Source organism: Metopolophium dirhodum, chromosome 5, assembly GCF_019925205.1.
Source record: "Metopolophium dirhodum isolate CAU chromosome 5, ASM1992520v1, whole genome shotgun sequence".
Classification (NCBI taxonomy): Eukaryota; Metazoa; Arthropoda; class Insecta; order Hemiptera; family Aphididae; genus Metopolophium; species Metopolophium dirhodum.
Window position 1 is genome coordinate 28,081,418 of NC_083564.1, and position 21,921 is coordinate 28,103,338.

Genomic DNA, 21,921 nt, shown 5'->3' on the forward strand with positions numbered 1-21,921 from the left:
AGCATTGTACATTTCTTTTTATAGAGTAACACTACACTAAACACACTTTGTGCTTGTCGAACTCAAAAGTTGCAATACAATAATGAAAGCAATAAAAGTATTATAGTTTTGTTCAAATAAGTTATTGTAATTTATGTAGCTGTTGAATAATAATTACCAAGACATTTAAACTGTACATAACGCTTATTCAAATTTCACTTTGGAAAATAAATTGATTATGTATGCAGAATGAAAATATTATTTTCGGTAATATTTTCAATATCAATATAATTTATAACTATTCCGGAAGAGACTGACAGCTTCAAAAAATAAAAAATGATATTACGTCCTTGGCGAAGAACTTTCGTATTTTGATATTGCTTCCATCATAAATTATCAGAACAAAATTATGTTTAAAGTAGGAAGCGCTTAAAACAATTGCGGCGATTTTTAATGCACTGCAGCGGAATACTGCAGTTGTTTACGTACGCAGTCTAGAGTTTAAAATGTTCATACATTATTAGCAAGTTATATTAGCATATAGTACATAGTATATGGTACATATATGTATATACGCTAATATGTTCAGTTATATATTTTACTTAAAAGTTAAAATATACACCGAGAAAAATAATCTGAATATAAACACATTTTATACATATTTCAACGTAATTACCTACTTATACAAACAATTAAAAATATATTCATCAATGTGACGGATTAATATAATACCGATATATCTATAGTATAAGACGATACTATGTCTTATTGTCACGCGTTGAAAACCTCAATTTTGTATACTAAGGTGGAAAATGTGGTGGCATAGAGAGGAGGTTTTGTATAGGAGTAATACACTCCGCTCATCGACCGGGTTTATTAATTACAAGTATATAATAAAATGGTATAGTACTATTATAATTTATAAGCAAACCGCACCAGCTTCGCGTGGAAGTTATATTACTACTTTAACTGGTTGAATTGAGTGTAAACAAATTTAAGATATATTTTTAAGATGACCTGACAAAATAAAACAACGCTTGCGTTGTCGTTCCCAGAGATCAACGCATAATTGATAGTAAATATATTATTATATCGAATGATACAACTGACTGTCACACACAATATAAATATATGTCATGCTGATTTTAAATTTTCGAATGAAGTTTTGATTCATTAATAAAAACTGTTAATAGTGGTAACAAATATTATTATGTGATAGTAGTTTAAAGTTTATAGTTTATACTTAATAGTTTATAATTTGAAATGTAATCTACAAAAATATAAATAAAAAAAGTGAGTGCTGTCATGGGACACCCGGTAGAAACGAAGTTTCTTTTTCAACAAATATTATAGATTACAAATACATTTTAGTGGAACCATTCAAAATAAAAGTAAATATCAATAAGTAAATGTGAAAAATAAATGAAAATGAAAATGATTATTATTATTACTATTTAATTACTATTATATTAATCATATTCAATAATCGAAATCACAGGCCTGTGATAACTGAAATATGATACGTTGTGATGTAATTTTTTCCAAATATCTTGAAAATACTGCATCGATAGTGGTGTCATCTCTCGTTGTAGATTCTTCTGGATTGTTTATCATATGTAAATTGAATGTGTCCATAAGGAAAGTTTTAAAAGTTTCCGATTTCTTATCATTAAAATTGATGATAAAGTCATCAAATTGTTATGATCTATAAATTATAATAATTATAAATGCATAATATGCAGATCTTATTACGCTGTTTCAAATCCTCGCGTTATACCCGTTTTCTATTACCTAGTCCATACCAAACGCGACGCACAAAAAAATGTAATCACGGCAAAGGTGAAGCACTATAATATAGGGATATATGCAACAATTAGATTATTCTACGAAAAGAATTTCATGAAATAAAAATGTTTACGCGTCATGCAAATTTCAAGGAGATTATAATATGTATATAACATGCAACTAAAAGTTTATGTTTTGTAAGGACCGTGGTATAGATTTCATTGTCTGGTTGTGCACGCGGAATACGCGTGATATACGCGTCCTGCAGCACTTTTGAGGATTTCCACTTTACGGCCCGCCGGACCCGAAAAAGGTCGCTTTCCAACGCTTCAACCGCGGTCGAAAACCAAACTTTCGGTGCAGGCGAGACAAAAAATATATTACTTACGTACAATTCAATACTTATATATATTATATACTTATTAAATATCAATTTTATTAATTATAACAATTATAAATGCATAATATACGTAGTGTAGCGGTGCATTATGAATATACGCAAGATATTTATAATCAATCTATTGCGGACCCTCACTACAACTTACCGCTCCCGCTTTTTTTGTTCCGATCGATCTAATAATGCGATAATATTTCAGAAAACTGATCTGAATTCGTTAGAATATCTATTTGAGATCGGTCAGTTTACATTTTAAGATTTCTGATTTAAATTCCGAATAAATCCCGAATAATCAACGCTTGAAAATTCTGAAATTTCAAAATATTTAAGCTAAATTTTCAGAGGTTAAGAGGGGGAGGGGCGAAATTGGTAAAAGTAGACTAACCAATCTCAAGTAGACATAATATTGAATTCAAATCTGTTTTAAAAAGTATTATCGCATTACTAGATCGATCAGTATGATGGAATAAAAATTGGATGTTTTGGCTAAAATAACTGTTTAATATATTATAAATTATAGTATTTCGTCAGGAACGTTTTTTCCTGGATAGCCAATTGTGCCATAAAAAAATTCGTTTTAAAATTTGTTCAGCACCCCACCTATCGAACGTATAGTGTAATCTAGTTTCTAAAACGTTCTGGTATCTTTAAGAACGATCACTGAAATTTTTGTCAAAATCAGGTAACTTTTGAGTCTATAAACCACAACCATACATTGCCTTTTATACATATTATTATATTGATATAGATTACGATATTATTACTATAGCCATTATTTAATAGAAATTAATTTTCAAAATATATTAGTATTGGAAACTATAAGTATAATATATTTTATTTAGTCCATTAAGGTTGTTATTCTTTATACCATCCCCTCTTGGAATTTCCTGGCTATACGCCTCGGGATATGTAATTCATATGTGTCTTAGTTAACTACATATTTGAGGCGAACGCTATTATTGTAGTTGTGAAACAGTTTTGTCCTTACCAATATATAAGATAAGTAAGTGACAAAAGGAAAACTTTTACAACAACTCAGTTAACTTTCTTATACCTGCATTACACAATTATATTTTAAATGAATTGTCTTGGTGCTACTGTTTAAACGCAATTAGAAAAATGTCTGTAGTTTAAATGTCTGTATCGCCACATACCTTTAAAAAAACTTCAACTGTTATCGGATTATTACTTGACTGTTTATAGTGAGTTTTAAACAACACTCAAAGCGTTGGCCTGCTTTGATTAAAGTGTGCACGCATTCGGTATCGTGACCATGCTCTAGGGGCTTGACACTGGTTTTTAAAGTATTTAGTGCAAAATTAAGGTTATTAATATAGGTTATCGTATTCACAAAATTTTTTTCAAAAATTAATTTAATGTTTATTCTCAAAAAATGGCAGAAGTCATCCCTAGTAAAAAATGTCTAGCTACAAAACTATACTACATACGTTAGTATTATAAATATATTTACCAATTTTCAACTGTAAAATATTTAACCATTGAAGTACACATTTTAATTATGATGATGAAAACGTATAATTAAACAGTGATACGCTGTCTTAAACATATAAATTGTATTACACCCTATTATACTTTACGTCCTAAATGTTTAAAATTATATGAAATTTAACTGGTACAGTATTGTGTATTTACAATTTTAACAAATAACAAATGTTATTAAACATGGTCTATAAAAATGTATATTTGTTAAAACAAACTACCATTTTGATTGAGTATCAATGATTATTGGTTTGCACTCATTGAGAATCACTCATTACAAATTTAATAAATCAATGCCGTTTGTACGTTTCATTAAGTACCAATCGTAGATGGATACAATTCGACAATACCAGGTTGATTAGAGTATTTGTCCAAAAAGTTTTATATTTTTCATGAAACAATAAAAAGGTCAACCAAAAAAGTACAATAAATTACAGTGGGAAATTGAGGAGGAATTGGTCGAAATTATCCCCAAGTACCGGTTAATTAAAATCAATAAACTACCAGTAAATGGGATTTGTCAATACCACGGTTTCAATAAGTCATCAGCGTTTTTAAAAGGTACCTATATATCATATTAAATATATATATTTGGCTTAGATTAAATTTAAAAATTAACATTACGCCAATTAATAGAGTAGGTACTCGATTAAAATTTACCATGACAAGTGTTTTGATATTTAATTAGAGAACGATCACGCGATGTGCAACAAATTATTAAAATATTTCGTTATTCGTTAAAACATTCATAATTTAGTATGTTTTTCATAAAATTATATGTTAACCAGGACGATTAAAAACGGAACTACAAAATATGAAGTAAATCTATATAGTTTGAATCGGATGGTTATTTTATCAGCGATATATTTTTCAGTAATAGTTAGTTTTACCAACTGTAATTATTGTTGTATGGTTATTTTCTAAATTTATGTTATTGATATATATATATATATATGTATATATTTATATTTAAAAAAAAACCCAGACGATACAGGATTTCCCTTAGGACACGCTGAGCAGAACCGTATTATTTAGTGGTAATAGATATTATTATTATCAACTCAAAACCAATGATTAGCAATGTCATTCGATAACAAAAATGACTCTGACTTGAGTTAATTGAATGTTTTTAAAATTGTGATTACTTCAAAAAAATTAGTGACAAAATATTTTAGTAGTTATACTAAATATCTTAAAATCATGTATTTGATTAACTATAAAAAGAAAAATAATACAAGTGTCTTAGTATTCGAAAGTTAAGTTCCATTACTTACACAATATGGTAAAATAATACTAAAATTAAATAAACTATATATTTTTTGATAAAAAAAAACATCTACAGTACTCAAAATTTAAACCAAACGAAAATCTTATAATTTATTTCTATCATTGAGACTACAAGAATATTTAGAATGTCTTTGTCAGGAGTTCTTTTGGTCAAAATTATTTTTTAAATGAATTTGTTATTAACTACAGTGGTCATGGACACCGATACCATTATTATAATGACAACCATGAATGAAATTATTTCTTATTATGATTCAACCTGACTTTATACCTACGTCTTTGATATTTTTTAAGTTCCAAGGGTTAGTGTTTTTTAATTTCAGAATATTGTTGCATATTTTAACAAAAATTAATTTTTATTAAAAACTTGTTTCAATATATATCCCCATTCATTGCAATTCGTTAGTAATTTGCTCTTATGCTTAAAGCTTAAGGGAACTACTATTAAAATAATAATACCAGACTATATTATATGTTCTAAAGTACCATCCAAAATACGTAAAATATCAATCGATACATATAATTAATTGAAGTTTTTGAGACTCAGAGTCCTTTGACTCAGAAAAATGATAATTAACAAAATTCATTAAAAAAACTAAATATAGGTAATTATTATAAAAGAAATACGATCCTTGTAATTTGGCTTATATTATAATAAGTACCTATAAATTAAATTACATTATTCAAATTACATAATATTTACAATAAAATTATTAAGATCCCAACATATTTTGAATGATAATTTGTTACAATAATTATTCAATATGATCAATTATTTCTATCAACAGACGCTAAAAATAATTATATTTCTTGAATTTTATAAGTAATTATGTACATATTTTGTGCACATCTTGATAAAACTGAAGTTCTTATGGAATCGTTTTATAATTATTTTTTCCTTTGATCATCTATTATAGTAATTATTGTTGAATTGATAAAATGTATATTTTTAATATATTTTGTTACGCATTCCAATCAATTGCTAGATTCTGGTATATACCTATATACATCATATAATTATATGTACAGCTTGTACTCATATATAGGTACATTAATCTTGGACAAACAATTTTTGTTCGTAGACATTTGAACTACATACTATAAAAGTATGGTAGAATATAAGCTACCATTCAACAGACCTGGTTTAAATAGAAATAACATGAAAAGAGTTCATTATAGTTATTGTACAAGAAAATTATAAGGATTGTATAGGTAGCATAAATAATACGACAGTGGTGATTTCATACCATATTGTTGTAAAACTACTGTAACTTCACGAATTAGTGATTTATCAATGGTCGCATTTTGTGAATTTATAATAAGTATTATGCATAGGTTATGGTTACAATAATAGTCTGACTATGGGCGGTGTCATAAGAGGCTGGGTTTCATCATGGTATAGTCAGTAGATTTCAATGGAAGATTGTATATCGACGTAATATTATTATATTAATATACATTTTAAAACAATCAAATGTGTTGGAAAATAATTTCTGGTGGAATTATGTTAACAATTTATCTGCTATTTAGTGTTTACTAATCTTAATGCATATCATAATATAATCAAAATTGACGAATAAAGATTTTTTAAATTACCTATACAATAACACGATATCAATTATCAATATTATGATGGTGAAATAAATCTTTAAAATTATAATATGATAAAATATATTAACTTACATTTTTAAGCAACTGTAAACTGTGATTCAGGTCACCAAAGGTTCGTGACTCTATCGATGGTTTTTTGCAGCAATAGAGATAAATATGAGATTTCTTGTAAACATTTTTATAAAAATAAAAAATGGTTATTTGAAAGAAAATTAGGAGTGAGTCCGTGGTTTTAAAAAGTCTCTCGTTAAGGGACACGAGTACTTGAAAAGCTTAACCTAACACATAAGTCCTAACCTAAGAACCGCTGGTTTATGACTTTGAAATTTAAATTGCCAAATGGCCCAAAATATGTAATCGTAAAACTTCAGTACATTTTTTACAACTTTTAACGAATTTATTTATTTATTTATTTATATACAATGATGTTTGACAATAAATTATACAATATAATATCAGTTTATCGACACCCTTTTCCAAGTTTCACCAGAGACTTGATAAAAAATGAATGATCTTTGTGGGGACTAATATATGATACCTATACAATACTTGAAGCTGCAGGGAGCACACAAATAACACTTTTCGTCTTTTCACAATAATTCTAAATTGTTATCTTAGTAATATTTAGTATTTATAGTTTAATTTAAATTATTTAAAATTAAATAAATTGTTAACGAACTAAAATTTGTTGAAAATTACATTACAATACCTTTGCAAGCCAACACGTATAATTTTTTCACATAAGTCCACATAATCTACTTACATAAAAAAAATTCAAAACATTTATATAGAGTAATTTTTAATACCACAAATGTATATATAGGAAACTGCTCCATATTTCTTTAAAATAATAATTTAAAATAAAAGAAGTTAAGTAGGTATCCAAATTGTTTAGAAGTATATTAAAATATTGCTCATCATAATATATAGGTGCATTTTCTTTGGCAAATGATCGAATACAGATATTACTTCTAGAAAACGTACAAAAGCGACATATTCTGTGTTTCTGGCTCTTATTTGATCTAAAAAGGGGTGATCGTTGGACGATTGTTGTGAAAATTTAAACGGCTAGACGGTAACTTCAAGTCCAGAAGCGGTTCCGGACGACACGATAGACGGTGAAAGACAGACAGACAGACAGACAATGTATTTAATAATATTGTTGTAGAGTCATTCGTCGTTCACATGAACCAATAACATTACACTCGAAAACGGAAATGACGTAATAATCAGTTGTCTTTATGATATCAGTACCTAACAATTCCAATCTTTTAGTTTAATGCAGTTGTATTAATAATTTTAATATTATTACAAATAAATGAAAACAAAAAAACAAATATTTATTTGCTATGAGTAATGTTTTGTTTTAGTATAATATATTGATTTAATCATCAATCGGTATTATTTATATCTTCTTAAATGCATAAAACAAATTCGAAATAAAATAATAACGATAAATAATTAATATTATATTATACATAATATTACGTAATGTTCAATAAGGTTACATATCTTAATGTATATTATATTTCTTCTGTTTGTGTGTAAGTATTCAAACTCAACCTAAACGGCCGCATCGATTTTGATGAAATTTTTTGAGTGTGCTTGAGTGGGTCCTTGAATGGTTTATATTCACAATTGGACCCGGTACGCCTAACCCGGGGAGGTGCTCAAACAAGGATTTTGAGATTTACGTTGGAAATATTTGTTTATAAATGTGACTTGATATTAATAAAAAATGAATTCTTTAATATTGCAAAAAACGTGATTTATATAAATCGTATAAGTAAAAATATAAATCATAGTTTCTATTAACTTTATAAAATAACACAACACTTCAATCTTCCGTAAAAGAATAAAATTGTTATTAAGTACACAAGTTAAAAATATAATTTATGCACTTTATCTTGATCGAATTTAATCCACCAAATGGAAGTAGCGGCGACGATGGATGTAAACTTGAGTAACGTAAATTATGTTTAATGTCATAATGATATATATTATATATACTTGGATTAGGGTGTATGTATTATTAAAAATATTTTATAAATTAATCTCATTTCACCGATAAGTTACCTATAGTTACCTCACTGGACCACTATTTCCACTATACCTGGCTATTATTAACACTGACATATAATATGTTTGGCCGAAAATAGAAATTATACTACTGTTATTTAATTTATATGGTGATCTATTGTTAATGTAGAGATTTATGGTTAAATACTAAGTATAGTAACTATAATAATGTATACATTTCGACATAATGTTATAATATAATATTGATAAACCTCTTCAACACGACTTTGGGTAAGTACAGAAAATAATTTTAATTTTGAGCACTATCGTATTAGATTATATCTGGGTAACTGATTCCCATTCTGGGTACTCGGAAAGTCTTCACCTCAAACATGGTTATGTTATACCTACTTACCTACTATAACTAATGTAAGTCAATTAAAACAGACCATATTGACGGATAGCGTTTGGAATAAGACGATTCTAATGAACATATGTTCTGCTTGCTAATATATTTATTGTGTAAACAGTAGTACAATAATATATGAAACGTCTGATTCAGTTTCAAGATATTGTTCGTCGGAACATTGGATATGTATATTGTAGTTGTAATCCGTCTAATGAAGTGCGCCACTCTAGTGCTACACTATTTCCGAATCGAAAAATAAAACGGAAAAATAATTTTATTTCACTACCTTAATATACCTTATAGTAAATTTGTGTAGCAAATAACACGTACGTTATTGATAAATTGGCAGATGATTCTATTCAAATTTCAAACGTCAACACAATACCCGACTTAATTGCGACGATTGATTTATATTGGTTACTGTAATACCGTGATCCCAATATTAATGTATCGACATCGATTTTTCTGAATAATAAGTCCATTCTAATTCTTACTATCAACATTTTCCCAGACAATTATTGTACTACCACCTGATTGTGTACTATATTATAATAATATATATATTTGATGTGTTATTGTACTTGTACAACAGAAGCGATTACGAGAAAAGCAATTAATACGACTAGAATGATTGCGTTTAAAACCATTGGAGATGAATTGAGCCACACAATTGTCATTTGTCAGGGATTATAAATAATGTATAAGTTCTTACCTTGCAATATTCCTTTCGTCGACACCACAATGATACCTCTAAGAAACGTGATCGTCTTGGCAACGCTCTAGTTCCGACCACTATAATGGTCGATGTAACATCACTGAACTTTTTTAGAAATATATGAAAAAAATATATATGTTTTCATTTTTTCCAACGAAACTCCAACAGATCAACTAAAGCCAATAAAATTGTATGAAATAATTAAGGCGGCGTTCCTATATTGCCTATGATTTCGTCAAGACCAAGAGTCCAAGAACCATGTATTAATATTATACCACACTAGTTTTTAATATAAAATTAATATGCATTACTATTGCCAATATCATAAGGGTGTGGTAGGTTCCTGCTATTACCTAGGACCAGGTACTTACATTTGGTACAATAATTTTTGCAATGTTAAGTACCGATTAATACATCTCTAAACAACGAAACATGAAAAAACTAATGGTGGTATTTTACTTTTGAAATAATATACCTATTAGGTAGCTATTACTATTTATATTTTTAAAACAATACATATTTTCATAAAATCAGCATTTCAATAAAGCACATACAATATTGCATGAATTTATATTTTCAGTAAATAATGGATACTATACGTTATTATGTCTTATTAGTTATACAATGTTGAAAATAATGTAATTATAATGTATCAAATGTATATTATAATATATACGTGTTTGAGTACACGACGCTATTCTGATATGTTCTGCCTGAAAATGCACATCTACAATAGAAAATCGTTACTTAAGAAATATACGATTATTCTCCATTAAGGCTAATCAGGTATAATAATTTTATTTTTTTACTTGAAAACTAGCAGTGTAGGTACATTATATTATAATTTTTTTTTTCTTTAAAAATGACAAACTGATTATTGGTTTTATGTTATATATTTTTATTTGTATTGGTCTAAATTAATTGTACTTTTTAAATAATTAAAAATATAAGAATAATCATAAACTCTTTGTATTTAGATATTTATATGTAATAAATTATAATATTATTTTTTAATCGAACAATGTTATGCATACCCTGTTTGTTTAACAGGACGTTTGTATATTATATAATTGATATTATATTGTCCATTACTGAGAATTAAATCAACAACGATATATTAGATATGCAATAATAATAATAATAACAATACAAAAATCGACCAACTACTTATATATTATTTCAACTATTCGTGAGGAGAAGTATAGCTAGGTTTCAAAACTTTTATACCAATGTAGGATACTTTTTATAAACATTAAAATACATCTGTTCTCCCCTTTATTATATATATTCCTTGTTATTTATGGTTGAATCGCGTTATTGGGCTAGGCGTGTCTTCAAACCTAATTTACATTCTTTACGATATTATTATTATTGTTATTATATTATCATACTGTTTATCGTTACATGTTATCCTCCGAATAATCAATGATTTAGTTTTATGCACTTATGGTTGCAAAAACAAATCTATAATTTGTTATTCTCAATTCTCACCTATGTTCAATTAAAAATATTATAATCGGAGTAAGTGTAAGTACGCAATATTATTGCATTATTATAATACCGATTTAATATTGAGATTTCCATTTTCCATAAGGCATTGTTACCGAACGTCATTGAACATACCTTCACATTTCTAATTTCCTCAATTGTACAATTACTTTTAACAAAATGTTCATTAAAGAACTTTGAAAAACTTATTATTATTTTGGTATTAGTTTTTCTCTCGTTTTGGCACTTCTATATAATATATATATATATATTAAATTGGCTCAAACTCCAGCTGACCTTTCATTTGTCTCCAAAAGTAATCGTGCGGTTCAATTGCCAAAGTTTTAATAGCTGCCATCCTGACTCTTTATGAACAACCACGGTGGCCGATTAATGTGATTAGGACAGAAAATAGAGAACAATTTCTAGTACGCACCTATCGCGTTTAATTGAATTTAATATTATATTTAGTCATTATGATTTTATATATTTTATTGTGTTATACAAATCTTATACCAATCTTATAGCTAGTATGTATACGTGTCTAAATACTAAATTACTTTTATTTTTGCAATTTAAGACTACAAGTTAACAACATGAAATAAAATCCTACAAATATTGACAATTAAAAATATTAGTCAACGGACAACGAATAGATCTCTTTGATTACAAGTTACTAGGTACTCAAATGTTCTCAATGTACTTATTGATATATAGGTACATTAAATACTAAATATTAAATGTCTAATTAAAAATTTAAATTAAAAGTTCTTGTAAAACTCGGATAAAAGAAAAATGAAACTCATCACATTTTTTCTTAAAGATACATTTTTGAATTTTTTATTAAGGCGCCCGGTGCCGATGCCATTTTGTCCTCAAAAATACACTCTGCGGCAATAACGATACCGCCTTGTAAAAATAAACCAAATTTCATAATTTTTTTTTTAATTGCTAGAGGGAATTATTTTACAGCCCGCGTCAATTTCTGTTTTTCAATATTTTATTCTCAAACTTTATTATGTGTCTAAAAAAATATAAGATAAAAATCATTTTTTTACAATTTTTTTAATATAATTATTTGAAATAAAATACAAAATCAGAAATCGATGTGGGCTGTAGGAAGTCTTCTTTTTTGAGATAAAAAAATAGTCATCAAAATCCAACAACTCTACAAAGATTGAGATTTATTCCCGTAGTCATTTTTTTCGATATAATACACCCTATCGACCCCCCCCCCCCTAAATAAGTATTGGGTAGTAGATTAGTGAACAAGTCTTATAATTGAAGTGGCAACTAAAATATAAAATTTAATTTTCAAAATTTATAGAATTGTGGAAAATTTGAAAAACTGGCACCGGGACCCTTAAGTCTCGATAAAATCGGTGCGAAAAAATGTAGTGTTAGTTTTAAATGAAAAATGTATCGTTTTCGGATAAACCAAGCCTAGAAAAAATATTTGTAATCGATGTATTACGGATAATCTAATGAGCATATTATTATGGTTAAACTTGAATTCGTTATACTGATATACGACATGTATACAATCCATCTGATATGTCATAAACTTATTACGACCAACGATAAAAAAAACCATTTTGTAACAATATGGTTCGTAAGACGAAGGCCAAGTAGAATCAGGTGATGGATGACAATAATTATAATTATAATTATTATAAGTCTGCTGCACGAAAAATAAACCTCAACGGACTCGCATCGTAGTCACTGTACATAATTATTACGCATGTATAAATATAATAAATGTACACTATATTATAATATTACACATTCGACTTACCCCGCTGTACAATTTATACATACTGCAGAGTGCAGACACGTACTTCATGTGTGTGTGTGTGTGTGTACATATATAAATATAATACATACCATTATGGCTTCACAGACAGAGGAAAACAAAACGGGAGTAGAGAATAAAAAAAAAAATGGAAAAATCTTAGGACTGCTATCCCCCGATGACCCGGGTGTACCACTCTATTTGTACATATGCAGCTGAGCTACCCCTGAGATAACAACTACAGACACACGCACACACGCATACGCGTAAAACCGTTGTTTCCTCTGCGTGGCGCGCTGATTAAAAGTCGTCTCGCGTCTATATAGACGTATTGTATACGTATGCGGCCACCCATCGCATGTGCGTGTCTGTGTGTGCGAGTGTCTGTGTCTGTGTCTGTGAGTGTGTGCGGGAATGTGTGGGTGTGTACGAGACCCGGTCGGCGTCGCGGACTTTGTTTGCACTTGAAGGACCCATTAGGTGGGCGCGGCTCCGGGCGGGTGGTAGTGGTCCCTGTTTTAGAAGGTTAAATTACACCGGCAACAACAACACTACTGCACTAGGTATATACAGCCCCCCATTAACGGAGAATATACACGATCTCTGTGCCTGCCTCGTATACAGGCCTAGTCTAGAGTGACTGAGCGAACGAAAGCAACAGAGACAGAGGGAAAGTATAAGGGAGATGGTGCGAGCTTATAAACAATCGATCATTATATATATATATATTATAGTCGTTACTCTTTCGCCATCGCCGACGTTAATCCCGCAGCACACCGTCCGGCCGTTCTCGGCCTCTATCCACCCCCCCCCCCCTCCCCAACGTTATTTATATATACACGTCGTTTACTTTCAATCCGTATCGTTAAAGTACCCTGTACATACTATATATATATATCGTGGAGACAGATGTTGTTTACCTCCGTGGACGATACGAACAAATTTCCCGATAACGTGGTTCAACAACGGATCATAATAACAATAATAACATCGTATTGATTCTGCCCGTAATCACTATACGCTACCCGATTGTGAGTACCTTGTCTAATTTCATATATTTTTTGCCCCTCCCCGCCAGCAAAAAAAAAAATGTTAGTTGAACTTCGAGTTTGAGGTTTATATAACATTTTTTTTTTAATACAATCGATCCGACTTAGAGATGCGTGGTATTTTCTGAAAAATAATTAAACTTATTTGTAGGCACTGAACATGGATTTTTGAAACACGTGTACCTACACGAGATCAAAAATAAATCCCTGCAAAGCAAAATTACTCGATCTGGCTTCTGTTTTAGAATCAGCAGGTCACGCAGAAAAACCAATTTCACTTTTAGAGGCAGCGGCTGCCGGCTACAAATAGTATTTCAACGGTAAAAGGATAATAATATACCCGATACCATTGTAAAACAAAAAAAAATAAGACAAACAGATGTGCTTGCAGATAAGCGTCCCAAATTTGTAATTCTAAATGTGACGGAAGCTTACCATGCGAATATAAAAATGAATAATCCTTTCTAATATATACATATTTTTATTTTTATAATATGCATTTTCATTTAATATTTTAACATTAATTTGATATAGTATAATGAGGCACCTAATAATAACCATAATAAAATAATTACCTATGATACTAATATTAGGCAATGTTATAATGTTCTTACTTCATTGTTAACATATCAGAATACTTTATAAACCTATACAGAGTGATTCACTAAACACGTTCAACCCCATTTTTTCTTTTATTATAAATTTATTCAAATTCTGATTTTTTAGTATTTTTAAGTACCTATACAAGGACCTCATTTCAGATTACAAATTATTTTTATTTTTATACAATTTAAGGAGTGTCCAGTATTACTGCAGTGATAAAAACTACTTTTTACAAATGAGAACCAACTTATTTCTATGTAAATATCTAAATAAATAATTTTTTGAATATTTTGATGTAACAATCTAAATAAAAATTTGCAAGAGTTGTTTCTGAATTATAAATGTGTATACATTAAAGTATTAGTCCTTAAAACCCATTTTACAAAAATATATAATTGATTTAGCATTCAACCTAGTATTTACTATAGGTATTTGAACATTTTTACAAATTCTAAAATGCTTATAGATTGGTATTAATAACTTAAGTTTTCTAATCATCATAGTTCCTAAATCATATTATCCTTAGCACTTTAAGTTAAATAACTCAAAAACCACTTGTTCAAATTTCAATTCAGATACATCGTCATTTTCAAAAGTCATCTGATATCAATTTATAGGAAAAGATGGTGAGTTTGGAAAAAGAAGTTGATAACGCCACTCCTTAAATAGTGTGCAAAATCGAAGTATACTCCACATTCACGTTATGAAGGAACCTCGGTGGCTGATTTGTGCGCAAGGGCGTGACTCAACCACACAGATGGTTGAATCGGTGGGATGACAGACGGGTGTTGGCAGACCCCCAGCCGACGAAAATTGGTCGCCGCCGTAGTTTCTTCATAACGGGAATAGAGTATATGTATTGAGGGACGGAGTGGCCGGGCGGACTAAGGCGTCGATTCGAATCTCGGTCACGGGTGGCACTTCTCTCCAGCAGACTCCTGTCTGGAGAGAGGCCGCCATCCCCTAACCGGGAATGGCAGACACCTACGGATTCCCAATAAAAATTTTGCCAAAAAACAACACACACATGTAAACAAATCTACAGTACCCTCCCTCACATAACACAGGCTAATTACCTTAGTAGTTGAAGACTTGACCCTACAAAAAAAAGTATGTTTTTTTAAAATATGGCCTTTAAGTATAAAAATAGTTCCAAAAATCAGAATTTAAAGAAATTAATTATTAAACGGGAAAAAGTGGGGCTGAGTATACTTGATGAATCACCCTGTGGCCTGTATACGTATTATCTATATTCTATAATATTATATTACATAACGATTTTTGCATGAAAAATAATGTAGGGAGCTGATGTCTGTGGTCTATTGACTCTCCAGTCTCCAATACAGAAATGGCCTTGATTGGTAGATGGTGATTATTTAGGTACATAATCTATAATAATATGTCAGTGTGTTATTTTACGTGCATGATAGCTTTAATGTTTGAGCCCTATCCATCGAGTATAATATTGCTTGTACCTAGGTATATCATACGACATACTGTAGTGAATTATTGCTGCTTGCTGGTAATGTAGTAAAGTTAAAATGCGTTTACAATATTATGTCAATATAGTCATGATGATAATATTGTTTATAATATACCTATATTATTATTTATTACGGCTGAGAGCTCACACAGTTTTAATGCTAAAATGTACCTATGAGGTTTCTGGTGTATCGCCGATTTAATTATTTATAGTTGTAACATTGTCCCCCGTAGTGCAGGACATACTATTATAACCAATGAAAAATGTTTCTGTTCACAGCTGTTATATATATATATATATCAATATTATACGATAAAGTTCAAATATAAATCATATTCGCATTCTATAGTAGTGAGGGTCAGAGGGATTAATAACTATATAATACTCACTTTACGTTCTCGTATACCTAATTACCACGATTAATAATAATATTATTATCTTAGTTAAAAAAAAAAACAAACCATCTCTCTAATAAAAAAGGTAATTCATAAAAAAAACTTAATACATCTTTATGTACCCAACTACCCAAATCCCATGGTAAACATTGAAAAAGTTTCTATAGCTTTTTACACAGACCAATTAATCAAATGTTGGTAAATTTTTTAACTTTGTTATTCCCAGATGCTCTGCGCTTGTGCAATAAGACTTATGAAACTTATTTAAAAATTAAAATACCCTAAATAAAAGTAATATCAACAGAAAACCGGGGAATTTACTTTGCTAATTTAGGTAAAATAGTTACTAGTTAGTTTCGAGTGTGCTTCGTCAATCAGTGAGGTCAGTGAAATTGTTGTCAATAAATCATTGAATACGAAAAACGATGCAGTGTGTCAGCCACAATTCCTAAGGATTTTATTATTTATTTATATAACTATAGGTAGGTTATAAGTAATTTATTTTCCTATTGAGATAAAAATAGTGCAAACATTATATTATCAAGTATTCTAATATTATAGTATAATATAAAAATATATTATTTTTATTAACTTATAAAATATTCAATAGGTACAAACAATAATAGTTTTGATCCACTAAATTAGATACCAGCTAGATCCAATTCGTTACCAGAAACCTGCACTCTCGAAGTTGAAGCATTATTTTTACCACTCCAAAAAGTAAGTTATGATACACACAAAAATAAAAAACACACATATCATTGTAAAACAAACATGTCATCGCTTAGAATTTAAAACATAAAAATTCAGCTTTATAATTTATTTTTTAAAAAACTAGCATCGTTTAAAAACTACATACCATCCTTTGCGTGTATTTCTAAAATATATTTCATATACTTAACAATTACGACAGATTGTTATGGTTTTAAAAAATTATACGTTGGATTTCATAAACTAAATTTTTTTTTTTAAGTGGACCATAATTAACGAATCGATTTGGCATTTGCATAAGTTTTTTTGTCTGATTGTAAGACATTATAACATCGATTCACTACACAAATAAAGTGCCTTAATTTCCGAAATGTTCAATTCTAGCAATTATAATACTTGTTGGAATTGTTATGAAGCGAATGTGATTAAACTTCATTCGGTGTTATTGTGTTCGTTGAGCGAAAAATACTTTTAATTTAATAACAATAATGACTAAGCCATGTGGTTTAACAAAAGGATTTTTATTGAGAGATGAGATAACATTTCTTTTTCTTTTTTTATTCCAACGTTGAAATATGAATTCAAAATTGCATAATTTTTATGGTGAAAATATCTCTATAGAAAAATGTTGGAAACTGAGGCATCAAAAAAAAATTTAAAAAAAAATATGGTTTGTTGTATTCCAATTACAACATATACTGCACCGCGGGAGATCACACATAGTGATTTATAAAGTGTTAACTTCCGTGTGAAAACCGTTACTCTGTGACTGTATACGGTAACGGAAAATAGTTGTTCACAATACAGAACGGCTTATACCGTTTGAATTTATCGCAGGCATTTGAAGTATGGCACGGCCGAGCGCATTACGTACAGCAAACAACACACGATCTATAAACGTTAGGTAGGTACATATATATTATTATATATTTCCAACCAGAAATGTGTAATAGAAAATGGTAGGAGATTTTTTATTATTATTAATATTGTCGTTTTTCGTTAGGTATGGCAGCCCCTGTACGCAATTCCATAAAACAGATATAACTCTTTAAGGTAGACGATAACGTTTAAGACATTTTTCTCCCGGCATTCTTTTCGTGTTTAAACTATAATAACTATATCTTATATGTTTTTTTTTCAATCATGACACTTTACGGGAAAACCGTGCGAGGAGCATTAGTGTATTTACGATTTATATATTTAGCATCACACACTATCAGATAACGCCATAATATAATGCTATGATATGAAAGTAAATTTGGTTTCTGATTTTTTTAATTTATACTTTATGGTAAATTTCTATAATATGGTATCGTTCAAATACTAAAATAAATAACTAATTTATATAATATTGCAATTGTCGGACGTAGGGGAATATGTAAGTAGGTATAATGAATGTAAAATGTAGCCGCCACACGAACATGTTCAGTGGTGCTCGTCAACTTCACAAAGAATAAATAAATATATAAAATGTAACTACTCGTATCCGTTACGAAAATAACAAGGTTAACATAATGGGATATAAGTAAGAAGTATACCTATACAGCCTAAGTTCCAGGCTCTAGCGATTTATATCAGCGATCGGTTTACCTTAGTGAAAAATAAATGTTTGATGTCATAATATATTATATGCATGCGCGCGCATAAACGAATCGTCATGAGTCAATGTGCCTATATAGCCTAATATATTATAATAATACATTAATACGTGAATAATGGACAACGGCAAAGATCGGTCAATTCGGTCGGAAATCTACTCTGGCGAAGGCAGGAGAAAGTAATTATTACGACACAATTTTCCACTACGGTTCTGGTTTGTGTATTGAAATGTGATTCCCGTAAACGCGATTTTAGTCACATTTCATAAAAGCATGTCACGTCTTAAACCATGACGTTTAGTAACTCGTGCAAACGTTAAATTTCATTTCGAACTCTGCAAAACTGTCACAAAAATGCATGAAATGCTTTTAACTGCTCACGGATAACGTATTGTAATCAAATAAATAAATACATTCGTCGCTCCGCTCAGAATCTAAAATATATATATAGTTTTTAGGCGGTCTTAACAAAATATTATGTTTTTTTTAATTTTCCAATGATTTACTGAAACGCGACGAAGAAATTATAATATTATAATATGAATAAATTATTCAAATGAAAATGTTTAAATCGGCGTAACGACGTAATGTAACAAATAGTTTTCTAAGAATAAAAGTGCTGAAAAATAATGTATTAGAAGTGTTAGTACTAAGTTATCACTCATCAACATATTATTCAATTATTGTGTAAGAAAATGTGTTTTTCATGCGTTAAGTACATTTTTTCAATTCAATCACTCATCAAACTATACATTTTAATTTTATTACTATTTAGCTCTTGATGTTTGTATCAACTATTTTTTAAAACTAAAATATACTGTTTTAATATAAAGAGTACTCTAACTGTTTTTATTGTTTTTATTTGTGAGATTTTTTGCTGTGCTAGAATAATTTATGTTGTATTAAAATAAAAAAAGTTTAGTTTTTGTTCTGCTTTTGAATTTAAGGAATTTACTTCACATTTCAAATGTTCATTATTCAAAAATTAAATGATAGATAAAGCATATTAAGTAAAAGTTATTACCTATTTAAATATTATAAATACGTTTATTGTTGATGGTGTTTAAATAAATTGTTATTAATTACAACAAATTACATAGTTTATCTTATCAAATCTCAATCGACAATTAATATTCAATACTATTTGAATTTTTAATAGGTACCTATATATGCAATGACGGAATAACATTTTTCGTCTCCTATATTGTTGTCTTATTTTTAAATATGTAGTTTAAGAATTATGGTATAACACTAAACTTTATAGAACGATTATATTATTAAAATATGGATTATAACACTATATTAAAGATAAAAAAAAATTCAAAGTAAGGTTTTGGTAAAAATGGCTGGTAAAAAGTTACATAATTAAAAAAGTGTCAATTTTTAGAAATGTCTTTAAAAAAAAAAAAACACTAGGTATCGCACTTTGTTATTGTAAAATATATAGGTATATAATTGTTTAATGTCTTACAGTATTAAAAATTAAAATATTTAATTAATGATGTTTTTTATTAATATACGTACTAATATGCCTACCTCTATAATATATTTTATACATTATACATATATATTATATAAGTCGTACTACTTAAGAATATTATATTATTGTATATTATAATTATATAGATATGAAAAATAATTCACCAGATTATATGAATACAATAACAAGGAGCTTAATCAATTATAATTTAAACTGATGTTTTAGATATGTTGATTTAACACACTAACTGTATTTTAATTACGTCTACAGCTATTATTAGTCTTAAACATCTTATGTGCCCTGCACATGGCCCATGCACCAATGTTGTATATAAGCCTAAAACTTGGTTAGTTTGAATAACGTATAATTTTAAACTAAATTGCATATATATACCACACTACACCTACACAAAATATTCCAATGTTTCGATTACTAAAAAAAAACTCAACAACTTAAATTGTTTTCATTTCCCTGGTGTAATAAGTTGCACCATATAGTTTTACTTTTACTCGAGCAGTTTATGCAATAAACATTTTAAAATTAACTGAAGTTTACTTTTTTGTCAGATATATGCTCTATCATAAGTATATTTATATATAATATAATACATATATTCTACAAAAATTAAGTATACCTATCTATAATACTTATGTTCAATACATTTATAAAATAGTTTTACTGGGTTTTCATCTGAAACTCCAAAGTAGAAATCACAATATGTGTAATCGAACCATTTGAGCAATTTGAACCCAAACTTTATTTTTTAGACCTGTTAAAACCATTCAACAATGAAAAAAATATTCTTCTGATTTGAAATAAATTTATATTCACTGTAGGTAATCAGTTTTATCGAAAGAGCCAAATCACTCGAACTATTCATTGATAACGTATTGTAAGATAATATTATGTATCGTGTATGTGAAAGACGTCGTAGTTAACGTTTATGTGAAATTTATGGAAAAAACTCACCTAAAATGACGTTTCCTCGCTTGACACACTTCTTCGTAACTTCTCAGACGTGTTGAACAACGGGCTAAGATGAAATTAATCAGTCAACGAGGGCCAACATATCGAGTCAAAACGCACAATCGTTCCTACGCTGCATTAAACCTATATTAATACTATATCGTAATATCGCGAACTTATGTGTGTGAAATTTCTCAGACGGTCCAGTACTCGCGCAATACTCCACACCTTCGCGTCAAAACACCCTAACGGCCACTGATTTTCAAATGCCCGTAGCGAGCACACGCATCGCATAACCAAATTCAAGCATGCGCACCCGCACCGGACTCGCGGCGTCATATTATTATAATAAATACGAGGGTAACGCAAACGACTATGCATTGCGGTAGTACAAGCGAGTTCAAATCGAAAATCTAAAAGTTCCGAAAACGTATCGTAGTTTCCATAATAGGTACCTATATGTGCTCTTAAAGTACCTATAATTAAGTCCGTTCGTAATAATTATTACGTCGCAGACATCACTATTATAATGCTATAATGTGATGGCGGGTATTTTTAAAAATCGAAGCGATCGGATAAATAGTAATAATAATCTAATATCATCGATGGTTTTAATTTGAACGATAGACGCGTGTCCAGTCTAACGCGAAATCA

The 21,921-nt window shown here is 29.1% G+C and overlaps 1 protein-coding gene across 2 annotated transcripts in view; it reads right to left on the reverse strand.

Moving 5' to 3' along the window:
• Positions 1 to 21,503, reverse strand: part of LOC132945256 (uncharacterized) — a 184,785-nt gene extending 163,282 nt beyond the window's left edge. For both annotated transcript variants that reach the window (XM_061014948.1, XM_061014949.1), the window contains exon 1: positions 21,271 to 21,503. The gene's annotated coding sequence lies outside the window, so the exon portion shown is untranslated. The remainder of the gene's footprint in view (positions 1 to 21,270) is intronic.
• Between the last annotated feature and the right edge of the window lie 418 nt (positions 21,504 to 21,921).